We start from the raw sequence: 14,764 nt of genomic DNA on the forward strand, positions 1-14,764 counted from the left end.
TCTGGCTCTCGCTGCATTCCCCTATATGGCAAACCCCACCCGTCTGGCACCCAGGGAGGAGAAAACAAACCGTAAAAGTATTTTTAAATACTTCTCGAGGCCAAATGAGTGAACCTGAACTCGGATCAGGGGAAAGAAACGATCACACAGCCACAACCAGGATTTGTCCAAAGAAAAAGTGGATCTCCTTAACAAATAGTATATGAATGATGGCTGTCTGAGGTGTTTATGGGTAAATTGGAAAAATGTGTAAAGCTTATTCGACAGTTTCTCAGTGATTCAAGACAAGATCTAGCACCAGGCGGACGAGGATATGGAGAGAGAGAGTGTTGTCTTTGTATACGGCTCACTGAGGTTTTGTGTTTGTGTGTGTGTGTCAGTGGGCGAGCTGCACTGAGGCCTCTCTGTAGGAGAGAGAGAGAGAGAGAGAGAGAGAGAGAGAGAGAGCGAGCCTGTCTCCCTTCCAGACCAAACACACATCCATCTCAGTCTCCCGGCTGCCGCTGACCTCTGCTATCTGGCGTCAGTTTAACCTTCACTCTGGCGTCCGTAAACAGCCTGGCCGTCACCCGGGCCACCCAGCCTCTGTGGTCACTCACAGGAACCCGTATTAGTGGGAGATGATGAACGTCTTGGAGCGCTTCGCCAACGCCGTTCGGCGGACGCTCACAGTCACCATGAGAGCATAGATTTTTATTTTCTCTGGGAATGAAACTCCTAAACTCCTGGCAGCGGAGGGGTTTCGCTGAATCATGAAGCTACGTGGGACATTTTCGGAGGAGGCTGCCCACTTCCCTTTTCCTCCAACATCCAAGGTTTCACAGGCAAACAGTTTTAACATGATACCGATGAAGCATGGTGACTAGGGACGATCTGCTTATCTCACGATACGATTCGATACGCGATATGAGGTTCACGATTCAATACAACCACGATACGATGTGATAAATAAAAGTTCAATGACAGCAAAGTCTGACTGTGCAGAATTATGTTTATTTCTGAGCCACAAATCTTTCTAGCGATGCCATTGGCTCGCTATTAACAATTTAAAAATGACATTACAAAGTGCAAATATTATAATTCTGATGGAGAACATTTTTGTATTGCGATATACTGAATTTCGATGTATCGTCCCTAATGGTTACACTGTCCAGGATCCAATTTAAAAGGAGAATACCAGTGTCAATTAGAGTTACCACCTTCTTACTTCTGTCTAGTTTACATTTCCATCAATCCCAGAATGCATCGCTGCAGCACTCAGGTCCGGTCTCAGTCTTGATTCTGGTTTCTAGACCGCTTTTCTATAATCTTGGACTTTGTCTCCATCTCCCGCCTATTTTGACTGACTTGTCTTTGTCTCTGCTCCTATTGGATGCTGACTCACCTTATTCCTGCCTATCTAAAAATATTAAAAAATAAGCAATTTCATATGTTTTCTTTATTTTTCCCTATATGACTCACTTGCTCCGGTCTCGCTCTTGACTTGGTCTCGACCCGCTAAACCCGCTAAACCCTAAACTACGGCGAAGTCCCTCTATCTAATATCACTCACCACCAAAACCTCCAAACCCGCTTCTATCCATTACAGTTCTGTGAGACGGGAGCGGAGTGGTGAGTGATGACTGACAGCATATTATTATTTTGTCTATGTGATAAATTATTAGATGTAGGTCACCAAACTATCAAGCTCAGAGGGTTTCCAAACAATTTTCTAGCGAGATTGGCTTGATCTTTTCTCTCCATTATGACGATAAAAATCTACAAAATCGAATCTGGACTCACTCAGGATATCAAATTGACGCCCTCGCCTGGTTTGGCTCAAACTCCGCTGGCTCTCGTCTTGGGATTGGCTCAGACTTGACTAAGGCGGTTTTGACTAGAGCTCTTTTACAATGATTAGATGATGTTTACCTGCAGTAGATATCCGAGGCGCGGCCCCACCTTAGTCTTTGTGCTCTATTGTTTTGCGTCCGCCTATCTCTTCCTTTTAATCCCCTTTAATCAATACTCTGACAAAAGCACAAGGACAGCAGCATGAGAAAAAAAAAAAAGATTTGCTCCATTTTATTGTGAGGCTGCAACATGTTTACCGCAAAGTCCTCAGCAACTCTCCTGCATGCAAATCCTCTTAATGAAACACCCTGAACCTCTTGAGCTATAATGAGTCACCAAGTCGAGTTTTTTTTTAAAATTTGAATGCAGATGATGGGTGTTTTTTTTTTTTTAGGGGGGGAATGGAGGCCAAGAGAGAGAGGGAGAGAGAGAGAGAGAGAGAGAGAGAGAGAGAGAGAGAGAGAGAGAGAGAGAGAGAGAACGCTGCATTGTCTGGCAGGTGGTGCGGCTGCTGCAGGTTGCAGTGTTGGCATGGGTGGAGGGAAGCGGGTGGAGGGTGGGGGGGTTGGGGGGGGTGAGCGGGGGGGTGAAGCGACGGTTCTAAACGGGGTTTCCTGGCCGCCGCACAGCTGGCCGCCCCTCAGAGACTCATTAAGAGTTCCAGCGGGCCGCCGCCGGTGTCTGGTGGCATCACCGAGTTTCACCGGCAAACACCGGAGAAACCCAGCCAAACACCCCACTGCTGCTGCTGTGTGTGTGTGTGTGTGTGGGGAGTGTGTGTGGAGTGTGTGTGTGAAGTTTTGTGTTGGGTACTGAGTTACTAAAGGTGTGTATATTTGTGCATGAATGTGTGTGTGTGTGTACGTGAGGTGTTGTGTTGGGTGCTAAAAGAGTAAAAAGTGTGTGTGTGTGAGATGTGTGTAAGACGTGTTGGATACTGAGTAATTAGAAGGTACGTGTGCGTGTGTGTGAGGTGTTGTGTTGGATACTGAGTTAGTCAAAGGTGTGTGTGTGCATGTGTGTGTGTGTGTGTGTGTGTGTGTGTGTCGGCACAGCCTCTCCCTCCATGCTACAACAGCGCAGATAAAGCTGCATTGTTCCCCTTTAATCACCAGCCTCCCTCTAATTGGCAGCTCTCTCTCTCTCTCTCTCTCTCTCTCTCTCTCTCTCTCTGGCTGAGGGCTTTTTAAGGGCCATCATCAGCATTTTATCACCATTATGTCCAATTCACACCGACGCACAGAATGGGACGTTTTTTCCCCCCTCTGTGCAGTTATACATCCTGAGCAAATAGGAAAAGAGAAAGTCAGGGTTTATAAATACCCGTCTGCAGGTGAAGTGAAAGAATTGGTGTCCTGTTCCCGATCCAAGGCCGTGTTTAATAAGCACATTCTTCCTGCCGGACGGCCTTGGCCTCCTCCTCGCCCTGCCGGGCCCTCCAGCGGCTCTGGGCGCCCCGCTCAGCAGCGTGAGTCATCGCTGTGATGCTGAATTAGGCACATAGGAGAGAAGTTACCATGACATACGCAGACGGAGAATTAGCTGGACACACACACACACACACACACACACACAGCGGCTTGTGATTCCTGTGATGGGATGCTTTGTATTCCAACTCACTCCAGAGATTTCAGATTTCATTTATTTTAGCCTTTTAGACGAATTTGCCTTGCGTGTAAGAGCATCGGGTCAGACGTTTACAGACATTTATAGCAAAGATAATATTTAAGACATCAAAGAACAGACATAAGACACACACTGACATTTCAACAGACAGGTGAGGAAGGTGCTGCAGCAGGTTTGGGTTGTGATCCTGGTGCGGGGGGGAAATCAGGGGGGGAAAGTGCATTTGTGCGAGTTCATTAGTTTGACGCTGCTGGGAACAAATTAATTCAGAGTCCTGTTTGTTTTTGCTGCAGGCATTTTGAAGCACCGTCCAGATGACATTAAGGTGTTCAGAGTCCAGTTGTAAAAGCTACAGGTCTGTGTCTTTCAATGTAAACATTTAACCAACTCCTTTTTATTCTCTGTTCAGATAATGTCCCCATTCTCTCTTGGGAAAATGAACCACAAAGACTGAAACTGTCACCAAGTCAGATCCCTGTGTGTTTTTGTTGTACTTGGGGATTAAAACGATTCCCAAAGCAAATCTAAGCAAACTTACAGCCCATTTACCTCTGTCTACGTCTAGTTCACATTTCTCCCAATCATTTTGCAATGCATGCTGTATGGAATTAGATTTTTTTTTAACATTTACACGTTTTTCGTGATTTATATAATGTAAAAATTCAAACTTTCCGGCGCCAAACCTAGCTTGAAATGAACGGCTGTCCCGGCTAACAAAGATGCCCCCAAATAAAAAGCCATGGATGGGAGAGAGAACCATGACATGTTCCCCGGCCTGCTGAGCCACCTGGATGACACTTTAGAGAATAATAATAATAATAATAACAAGTCATGAATCTGACAGTAAAGTTTGTTTTTGAGGGAGCGGAGCGTAACGTAGATGAAAACACTCGACTCAGCTCAATGAAATAAGGAGGAAACAGAAAGTTTGACCAAACCAAATGAAGCCTTCCTGTTTCCTGCTTCATGCTGGTTTTCATACTGGTACAGTGAATGGCTTCTTCTGAAGGGAGGAAAACGAGCGCTGATATCTCCAACTATGCTGTGCAGTGTGCAGAAACCAGAGAGGAACCTGGACCATGGACACAAACTTTAAAAAAAAAATCACCACAGATATTATTCTCTAAAGTGTCATCCAGGTGGCTCAGCAGGCCGGGGGGACATGTCACGGTTCTCTCTCCCATCTTTCCGCTGCGTATCGCCAAACAAAATGTGCTGAAGAACCAAATCTCAGCCCTCTGCAACGGTTTCCCAGTTGATATTAAGATATTCGATATTTTCCTCCGTGCTGATGCAGTTTCATCATCTTGCTTAGCATGCAGACATGCAGCCTGAAGAAGAGAGACGCTCTCAAGGTAACCAGGGGAGATGTGATGGTGTTTCATACAGAGCTGGAGGAAAGTTTTACTCTCTCTCTCTCTCCGTCTCTCTCCTCCCATCTTTCTCCCTCTCTCTCTCTTTCTCTCTGTCTCTCTCCTCCCATCTTTCTCCCTCTCTCTCTCTCTCTCTCCCTCTCTGCTTCTCTCCTCCCATCTTTCTCCCTCTCTCTCTCTCTCTCTCTCTCTCTCTCCCTCTCTGCTTCTCTCCTCCCATCTTTCTCCCTCTCTCTCTCCTCTCATCTTTCTCTCTCTCTCTCTCTCTTTCTCTCACCACACATGTCCTCCCTCTCTCTCTGTCTCTCTCCTCCCATCTTTCTCCCTCTCTCTCTCTCTCTCTCTCTCTCTCCCTCTCTGCTTCTCTCCTCCCATCTTTCTCCCTCTCTCTCTCTCCTCTCATCTTTCTCTCTCTCTCTCTCTTTCTCTCACCACACACGTCCTCCCTCTCTCTCTCTGTCTCTCTCCTCCCATCTTTCTCCCTCTCTCTCTCTCTCTCTCTCTCTCCCTCTCTGCTTCTCTCCTCCCATCTTTCTCCCTCTCTCTCTCTCTCTCTCCCTCTCTCCTCCCATCTTTCTCCCTCTCTCTCTCTCTCTCTCCCTCTCTGCTTCTCTCCTATCTTGCTCCCTCTCTCTCTCCTCTCATCTTTCTCTCTCTCTCTCTTTCTCTCACCACACACGTCCTCCCTCTCTCTCTGTCTCTCTCTTCCCATCTTTCTCCCTCTCTCTCCCTCTCTCTCTCTCTCTCTCTCCCTCTCTGCTTCTCTCCTCCCATCTTTCTCCCTCTCTCTCCTCTCATCTTTCTCTCTCTCTTTCTCTTTCTCTCACCACACACGTCCTCCCTCTCTCTCTGTCTCTCTCCTCCCATCTTTCTCCCTCTCTCTCTCACCACACGCCTCCCTCCCTCTCTCTCCCTCCTTCTCTCTCTCTCTCCTCCCATCTGTCTCCCTCTCTCTCTCTCTCTCTCTCTCACCCACCACACACTTCCTCCCTCTCCCCCCCTCTCTCCTCCCATCTTTCTCCCTCTCTCTCTCTCCCTCTCTCTCTCACCACACACCTCCTCCCTCTCTCTCCGTCTCTCTCCTCCCATCTGTCTCCCTGTCTCTCTCCTCCCATCTTTCTCCCTCTCTCTCCCTCCCTCCTTCTCTCTCTCTCCCCCTCTCTCTCTCTCACCACACACCTCCTCCCTCTCTCTCCCTCCTTCTCCCTCCCCCCCCCCCCCCCCCTCTCTCTCTCTCTCTCTCTCTCTCTCTCTTTCCAAACCACACTACAGATGTGGTGGGCGCTCTGCTGTGGGAGGGGAAAAATAAAACGAGCTAAATAAGACGGCTTGAAAGAGGAAGAGAGCACCGACGCGCTGCCAAGAGGATATTTCCATCTTTTTAAAAAGCGGCTCTGTTAAATGAAAAACAAATGTGTGATTGATGTGTTCGACTTTGACGATGACGACAGACGAAAGAGAGAAGAAGAGAAGCCATCCCCGTCCCTAAAAGATCGCTTTGAAATTAGAGACTGCGAGAGAAAAGCGAGAGTGAGAAGTTATATGGGGTAACGGCGGGATGCAGAGGAATGCCGGGCTGCTTTGATGGAAAATAGACGGCGTTTCTGTAAAGCTCACAATCAAAAATGCATTAGGCATGAATGAAGGTGTGAAACTGAGACCGGGAAGAATTCAATTACAAAGATCACAGTAATTAATGTACTCAACCTTGAATGCAAGATCCTGAAGAGAATCAGAGGCACTTACATAAACGTGCAGAAAATAAACAAGAATTTTCCTTGGTGAGGCATGTTGACATCTTATATAGTAACACAGTACATACTGATTCACATGGTACAAGGACAACAGTACAGACCATAGTCTATACACATCAATCAACAAGTGAAATTCTCATTACCAGAAATAACTAGAAGGCATTCGGAGAGCTCATTCCTATCACTTCAATTTTAAGTGATTTCTTGACCCTGTAAACATATCTTCAGTATTTGGAATTCATTCTCTATCTCTGGTAGTTTCATAGTTGTGGCTAAAAAAAAATGATAATTGTCTAATGGTGGAAAGCTGATTGTTCCTTAGCCCAAGGCCAACCTGTCCAGCAAATTTCATGGAAATCCATTAGTACATTTTTGAGATATTCTGTTGACAAACTAACAGACGAAACAAACAAATCATATCTCTTTTGGAGAAGAAAATCATTATCTTATGTTCATACTGCCTTCATTCAGTATTATCAAGGACTTTTAACAAGTCCAATAGTTAACTTATAACTTTTTTCCTGTAACTTTGTCCCATCTGTCATTTTGTAAAAGTAGCTGTCACTTTTTCAGGCAACAGATTTATCATTTTGGAACAGAACTGTTCACATTTCCACTCAGCAAACGCCTCACCAGAAAGATCCTGACGAATGCTGATGAATAGCCCTGACAGGCCAGAGAGTGCTGTGTGTGTGTGTGTGTATGTGTGTGTGTGTGTGTGTGTGAGTCAGAGGCGGCTCAGTGCCCCCCCCTGCAGGCAGGTAACCAAAGGACACAGAGACACGGTTAAACATCCTGGTGTTTTGGAAGCTGAAGGCCTGGCAGAGCTTCGGCTGGACGAGCCGCCGCCACCTTGGCACCCGAACAGACGGGACCTTCTGAGAGGGGGGCGGGAAGGGGGGGGGTGAGGGGGGGTGGGGGTGAGGGTGGGGGGGTTGGTTGCTCACCTTGGACAGAGGTGGTTCCCCCCTCCTCCTCCACCCCTCCTAGTCTGGCAAGGCGAACAGAAAGATGGAGGGAGGAGTAGAAAGAACGGAGTGCAGCTCTCTCTCCCTCTCTCCTCCCCCATCCTCACTTCTTCCAAGCCTACCACCTTAACACTCATGAAGTGGAGGGGGGGGGGGGGGGGGGGTTCTCTCCTCCACCTTCCTCAGCCCCCACCCTCACCCCTCCACCACCCACCCACCCAGCCAGCCAGCCAGCCTTCCCCCTTCCTTTAAGAGTTTGGCAGGATGTACGAAAGGATGGAGGGAAGACGGGGGAGATGGGAGATGGGGGGGGGAGGAGGAGGAGGAGGAGGAGGGGGGGGGGGGGTGGTGACAGGTGGAGCTCACCTTGATCAGACGGGGGTCCCCACCCCCTCCAACACCCCCCTCCAACACCATCACCACACCCCCAAAACACCCGTCCAACCGACCCCCATTACTTTCTGGCAGAGTGTACAGAAGGATTGGGAGGGGGGAGACAGGTGGAGCTCCCTCCCTCCCTCTCTCCCTCTCTCTCTCTCTCTCTCTCTCTCTCTCTCTCTGCATTTTCATTTATATTGCAGAGTCCAGTGTGTTTGAAGGGCGTCCCCCCCCTCCCCCTCCTCCTCCCCCCTCCTCCTCTGCTGTGGAAGGCTGCCAGGTTGCTGCTGCTGTTGATGAGACAGAAGCCTTTACAGTGACTGATGCGGTCCTGAGCCAGCTCCCCTCCCCACCCACCAACACCAACCAACACCAGCGCTGCTCTTTGTTTGTTTACTGGATTTAACATGGAGGACAACAAAGGCATCTGGGTTTGGTTTAATATTAACATATTAGGATTAGAAAGAAAGGGGGAAAAAAAGAAACTGAAACTGTGCAGAGGGACAAAAAAAAAAACCCAAGAAGCTTATAAATACATCTTGAAATGGAAGAACAAGAACAAGTGTGGCTTGTTCGTAAGGCTTCATGAACATCAGCATAAGAACATTATAAGTACATAATAAGATAATTATAATCATTAGAATTAGAAAATGTTATCAAATGCTATAATAGGCACAATATGGGCTTGAATAATTTCAAACAATTAGCTAACACACTCATAAAAAGTCAGATTTGCATTATCATGTGCAGCATTTTCTGATAATTCTGTAATTATAGTGCCATATACTTATAATATGGTTGTATTACACTTGTGTTATGCTACTTATGTGGCTTATATAGTTCTTATATTACACTTATGCTTCACAATGTAGTCCAAATAGTGTTACAGTGTCCAGAATCTCTTATTACTCCCCTACAGCCACCCTGTCTCTTTTTTCTGGATGTGTTGTTTGGTTTTGCACGGGCGGCCCCGGCCAGCCGGCTGATTGGTGATATTAAGGCCCCAGCAGGTAAAAGTCCTGAGTATAAACAACAAATGAACCAATTTATCCCTCTCCTTAGGCTGTGATGGAGTCAGATGAACAGTCTCTCTGCAGGGAAGCAGGCTCTTCACCTCAGTCTGGAACGTTTAATCCAATTTGCACCGGCTGAACTTCATTCTTACACCTTTTTTTGGTATCATGTTGTTTATTATGATCTGTATTTGTGTTTCAGTTTTGATTACAGTTGATGTGTGATGCAAATTGTCACATTAAAGCTGCTGCACTATAGGCAAGATTTTTATGTCTTATCAAGGCAAGGCAAAATGTATTTATATAGCACATTTCATACACAAGGCAAATTCAGTGTGCTTCACATAAAACACAAAGAATACACAATTTGTCAGGTAAAATTACATTATCAACTCATAAAATGACATTAGAAAGAAAGAAAGAAAAAAGAAAGAGAGAGAGAGAAAAGAAAGAAAGATAAAATAGGTAAGGATAATAATAAAACATATAAATAAAATAAAATAAATAATAAAAATAATAACACCTGTTACATCTACGTACATGTCTACAGACAGACAGACTGACATCACATTACAGGAATTCTGGGTATTGAAGTTCAGATTTTTCACCCAGTTACCTCTCGCTGCCACTCATGATGTTCTGAAGTATTTTGCAGTTAAATATAACGTTACATATGGGATGTGCACTTGATAGCATGCACTTTATCCAGACATGTACATGTTTTATTGTATATACTTTATTGTATGTACTTCATATGTGTGCGTATCGCAGTGTTGCTGACAACAAAGCACTGAAACCCTGAAACTGTGTTATTACTGCACATTATGCATTTTATTTTAATAGGTGATTCCACTTTTACCATGTGAAATAATTGTGTGCTGAATGCTGAAATAACTTGTCTGCTGTAACTTTTTTAAGCTGCAAAACAAATTGCCTCAGTGACGACATTAAAGTTTTCTATTCTATTCTATCTTTATATGATGAGAACTGCAATATAAATATGACTTTTACATGATTATGACGCCTTTGATGGTTTAATTCTACATGCATATGACAAAAAATAAGATCATGGAGAATTGGGGAGAAGCTCATATATCCTCAACTCATAGTGTTAGTTTGAACCCTCTGGTAGTGCCAGGCGGGTGGAGTTTAAATGAACTGTGATGTAATCAGAGAGCGGTGTGGAGGTGTCAGGTGTGAACGCAGCGGCGGGACTCTGGGAAGTGAACGTCCTCTGCCTGTGATGGGGAATAGATCTGGATCAGATGGGGATAGATGAGGCTGCGGAGCGCCGCTGCAGCCGGACTGCATCACCATTTGTTTTCATTACGCAGAACAAAACTACCTGCGCTGGGTGGAGAGACGGTGGGAGAGCACACCGTCTAGAGGTTTAGCAGAATCTATCACTGTTCACATCTGAAGTTTCACTCCAAAATTAGATGACTGCCATTTCAGACAGGGGATACCTGGCGTTATGAGAAGACTGAAAAATTATCACAGTACTTTTTAAAAGATAGAAGGGAAATTAAAGCTGCACTCGGCATGATTTTTATGTAAAATACACCCTGTAATATCTGCCTGAATCACAAATTGGGGCTCCAGCAATGCAGAGCATCCCATCCCCACTAATTGAGATGCTGTAGATTCACCCTGTTTCCTTCCTATTTATTCTGGTGTCTGGTTTGGTCACTGTCGGGAAATCTTCTTGGCGCACAGGAAGAGACGAATCGATGCTTAGGAGAGAAAACTGTCTCCTGAACAGCAGCGAGCAGCGAGCAGCGAGCGCTCCGTCCAGAGAAAGCTGGACTCACCGAGGATGACTGAACCTGCTGCCAAAGGATTTTTTTCAGCAGCCACTAAGAAGAAGAAGAAGAAGAAGAAGAAGAAGAAGAAGAAGAAACTTAATTGTGAAGAGTGTGCAGTTTACTGATGTTGTATTACATGGTTTCTGGGCAATGAAATCCTTCAAACTTTCAAAAATTCAGTTATCTTTTGCCACTTGGGACTGCCAAAGAGTGAAGTTGAAGTGAAATCACAATGAATAACTTAATTTAATAACTTTTTCACCTTATTAGCTTGTTCTCCATATCTTAACATACATCTATTAAACAATAAATAATAAAAAAAATAAATCATATCCCGTTACTTTTACTTCCTACTTATTTAGTGGTTACTTCATGGTTTACCAGACACTGTGCTCAAGATTATGTGCAAAACATTTTTGTAATTTTTGAACATTTTGAATATTTTTTAGTCCCTCCTCACTTTTTGTCGTTCCCTACTGGAAATACATGGAGTTATGGAGGCAAGACGCCATCGACATGCTGTTTCCTTGTGGAAAAAAGAGAACATTTTACAGACTGGAGCCTCTATATTTTACAAATATTGAATGATGAACTCCAGGCAATGATTTTCTGGAACTGAACGCCTCTCACCCACTGTCTAAATTACTGAGCGGGTGGATCATGTGTACAGATGTGTGAAAGCTTCAACCACAATCACCGGCTTGTTGGTGCAGCAGCAGAATGAATGGCATCTCTCTCTCTCTCTCTCTCTCTCTCTCTCTCTCTCTCTCTCTCTCTCTCTGTGTCCATTTTAACCGCCGCTCCTTGATTTCCCCGCCATCAAAACCTGTCTGAGGAGCTTCCCGAGGGCCGGAGGCAGCGCCGGCCCGTTCTGCTGGCAGTAATGTGTTTTGTTGTCTGTGGAAAGACTTTGTGATGGAGTTATCCTCCGGGGGGGGTGGGGGTGGGGGGGGGGGATCTTCTGTTCTCATACTGAGGCAGACAGACACATGAATACGAGGAAAAAAAAAAAAAAAGCGAACCGCAAACAACAACTGTTTTATTTTGGAATAAGAGAGCAGGACATTTTCAAGTAGCCTTTCCACGCGTGGAGACTGAACTCCCAGAGGTGCTGCTACACCAGAGAAACTTTTAAAATGTCCCGTAGTTTTCACAGTTTTCAAAGCCAACACTGTCCCAGGCTATGTCCCAGGATGAGAATAATGTGATTCTGGATACTTTGCAAATATATGTTGTTTAGTTAATAGGGTATTTCTCTTTTAAAGATTATTTTTGTTGCCTTTCTGCTTTATTGGAGTACAGTGGAAAGATGGGAGAGAGAGAGGGCAGGGGGTGGGGGGGGGTGGGGGGGTGGGGGTGGGGAGTGACATTTGACAGGCCGGTTTCAAACCTCGGACATTGCTGTTACATGTTATTTGATAAAATGAATATGATAAAAGCTAAAAAAGGTGGAAAACAACAAAGGGTTCCCAAATCAGCCAAAATACTAAGCAAACCTAGAAGGGCACTCGGGGAGCGCAGACCTCCGCCAAGGTTCGAGCTATTATTGCTTGTTCATGAGTCGGAAAATCCAAAATTTAATGGGTTCTTCCTTGGCCCATGCTACACCCTTTCACGAAGTTTCATGAAAATCGGGCCAGTAGTTTTTCTGTAATCCTGCTGACAGACAAACAAACAGACAAACAAACAAACACCTCCTTGGCGGAGGTAATAACGGGGGAGGGAAACCACTTGTAACACAGAAAGTAAAAAAAAAAAAATGGCTATACTGGCTTGTGACCCAAAGGTTGGCAGTTTGAATCCCCGGATCAGCTGGGAGAATCTGGGTGAAAGTGAATGGAGTAACACTTTCCCCTCCTATTACAACTGCTGCTGAAGTGCTATTGAGCAAAGCAAGGCATCGAACCCCCAGCTATCCGACAACATGACATGGGACTCCTCAAGTTTAGATTTCTGTTTGTTATAGGGGGGTCCTGCCATCCCCAAACACCCCCCACTCGACACACACACACACACACACACACACACCCATCCCCCCTCAGTTCGGTTTGAATGTGTGATGCTGTTGCTGAAAAATACACGCTCAGTCGCCTTTCTCTTGATAAATGAAGGTTAAAAACATCTGGGCTGAGTGGAGGCTTTTCTCCAGAGGGACAGTCAGACCGGCCTGATGGGACGGATCCAGCCAGTTGTTCAGAGCAGTGCCAGTCAGGACCGGGTCCAGTCAGGACCGGGTCCAGTCAGGACCGGGTCCAGCGGTGATGTGCTGCCTGGAGCCGAGCTGAAACCGACGGTGAAATTGGACGGAGTGTAGAAAATGCAATAACTTTACCCCATTTATCTAACCCAATCTAACAAAATCAACTTTGACAGTGTATTCATTAAACAGCCTTGATATAGCAGAAACTGAATTCCTGTAATAGGGCTTTTATAAATCAGCTTTGGCTATTTTTGAAGCGGTGTGAGCGTTCATATCAGCTTACAGAGCAGTGAGCTCTCCACTACAGCAGATTTACTCTTCTGGTTCGCTTGAATGAAAAATATTCACAGGAATGTGCGCGAGTCTCAGAAAGATCTCAGCTGAAATAAGAATCGAAGCCCGGGGCTCAACTTATTTGCCATGACATTATGCAGAACTCCCAGGATTGATGTGATTGATCGACTTGGCTTATCCTTTCAAGTGCGCGGGCATTTACCAGCCTCAGATATTGGCCGATTTCACGGATAACCCCCGACGCTCCGACCTTACGTCACGCTCCGCTCCGTCTGCCTCTACGGAAATAAATTACGACAGGTCAGAAAACCTCAAGGAGCCGGTTGATGAAATTTCATGAAAGAAGAGCGAGGAGCTAGTTGCACTATACTGGGGCACGTGGGAAAGTTGATGTACCACCCCACCCCCCACCCCCCCCGCCCTCTCGGTTACCTCATACTGTCTTAGTGTGAGAGAGAGACCCCCCAGATGTCTCATTAGCTATATCATTAGGGAGACAGCTGGAAGGGGGTGCAGACAGCTGACGCGGGGCTGCAGGGGCAGGATTAGCTGTGACTTTGGGAGGGGTGGAGGAGGAGGCGGGTCGTGGGGTGGGATATATTCAGATCTCATGTCCAGCGTTTCAGCGTCTCATGTGATATCCGACAGAGCAAACACGGTATCGCATGGCCCCCGAGACGCAAAAAAAACGGCCTCTCGCTATTCAGCAGGACCCCGAGAATCGCCCTCTTCTTCTGTACATTCAGAAAGACTTGGGGGGGGTGTGGGGGTGGGGGGTGGGGGGGTGGGGGTGGGGAATAAGCCGTCCATTCATGGCGGCAGGTTGCGGAATAAACAAAACCGTGAAAACGCCGTTTAGAGCAGTCACGAAGGACGAAGTAGACGGCTAAAAGTACGGTGTGATAAATGAACAGGCAGAGTAAATATTTGCAGCGGCAGTGTCGAGCCTCCATACTTCACTCACTCATTAATGCGCTCTGCATTGACTCATGGATCACTCATGGCTAAATTATAGGTCTGCCTCTGCTTACACAGTCAATTGGGAAATTAATGAGGTAGTGCGCTAAAGTTAGGGCTTTTTTTAATATGGTTTTCACATTAGAGCATGAGTCGTTGCTCCGTCGCTCCGCACCTTTGGCTGCAGACCTACAGTATGCCACACTGCATGAATGCACATACACTGCAAAAAAACATCCATCTTAACGAGTCATTTAGTCTCATATTCAGCCTTCGAATCTTATTTTTCTTTTAAACCAAGAGAAGAATCCTGCCAGTGAGGAGAGATAGCTCCACTTGTTTCCAATGCAGCTTCACTTGTTTCAGGAGTTTTCTAGAAATGAGTGTCAGTATGTTGAAAGAATAAGTCAGAATAAGTCAGATCACTGCACTGCTATCAAGAAAATGACACTTGATTCTACAAAATTCTTTAAACAAGTTGATTTGCATTGGAAGCAAGTGAAATTATCTAATGCCATCGGCAGATTTTTTCACTTGTTTTAAGAAAATTATGATTTTAGCAC

This window comes from Centroberyx gerrardi, chromosome 17, assembly GCF_048128805.1.
Source record: "Centroberyx gerrardi isolate f3 chromosome 17, fCenGer3.hap1.cur.20231027, whole genome shotgun sequence".
Classification (NCBI taxonomy): Eukaryota; Metazoa; Chordata; class Actinopteri; order Beryciformes; family Berycidae; genus Centroberyx; species Centroberyx gerrardi.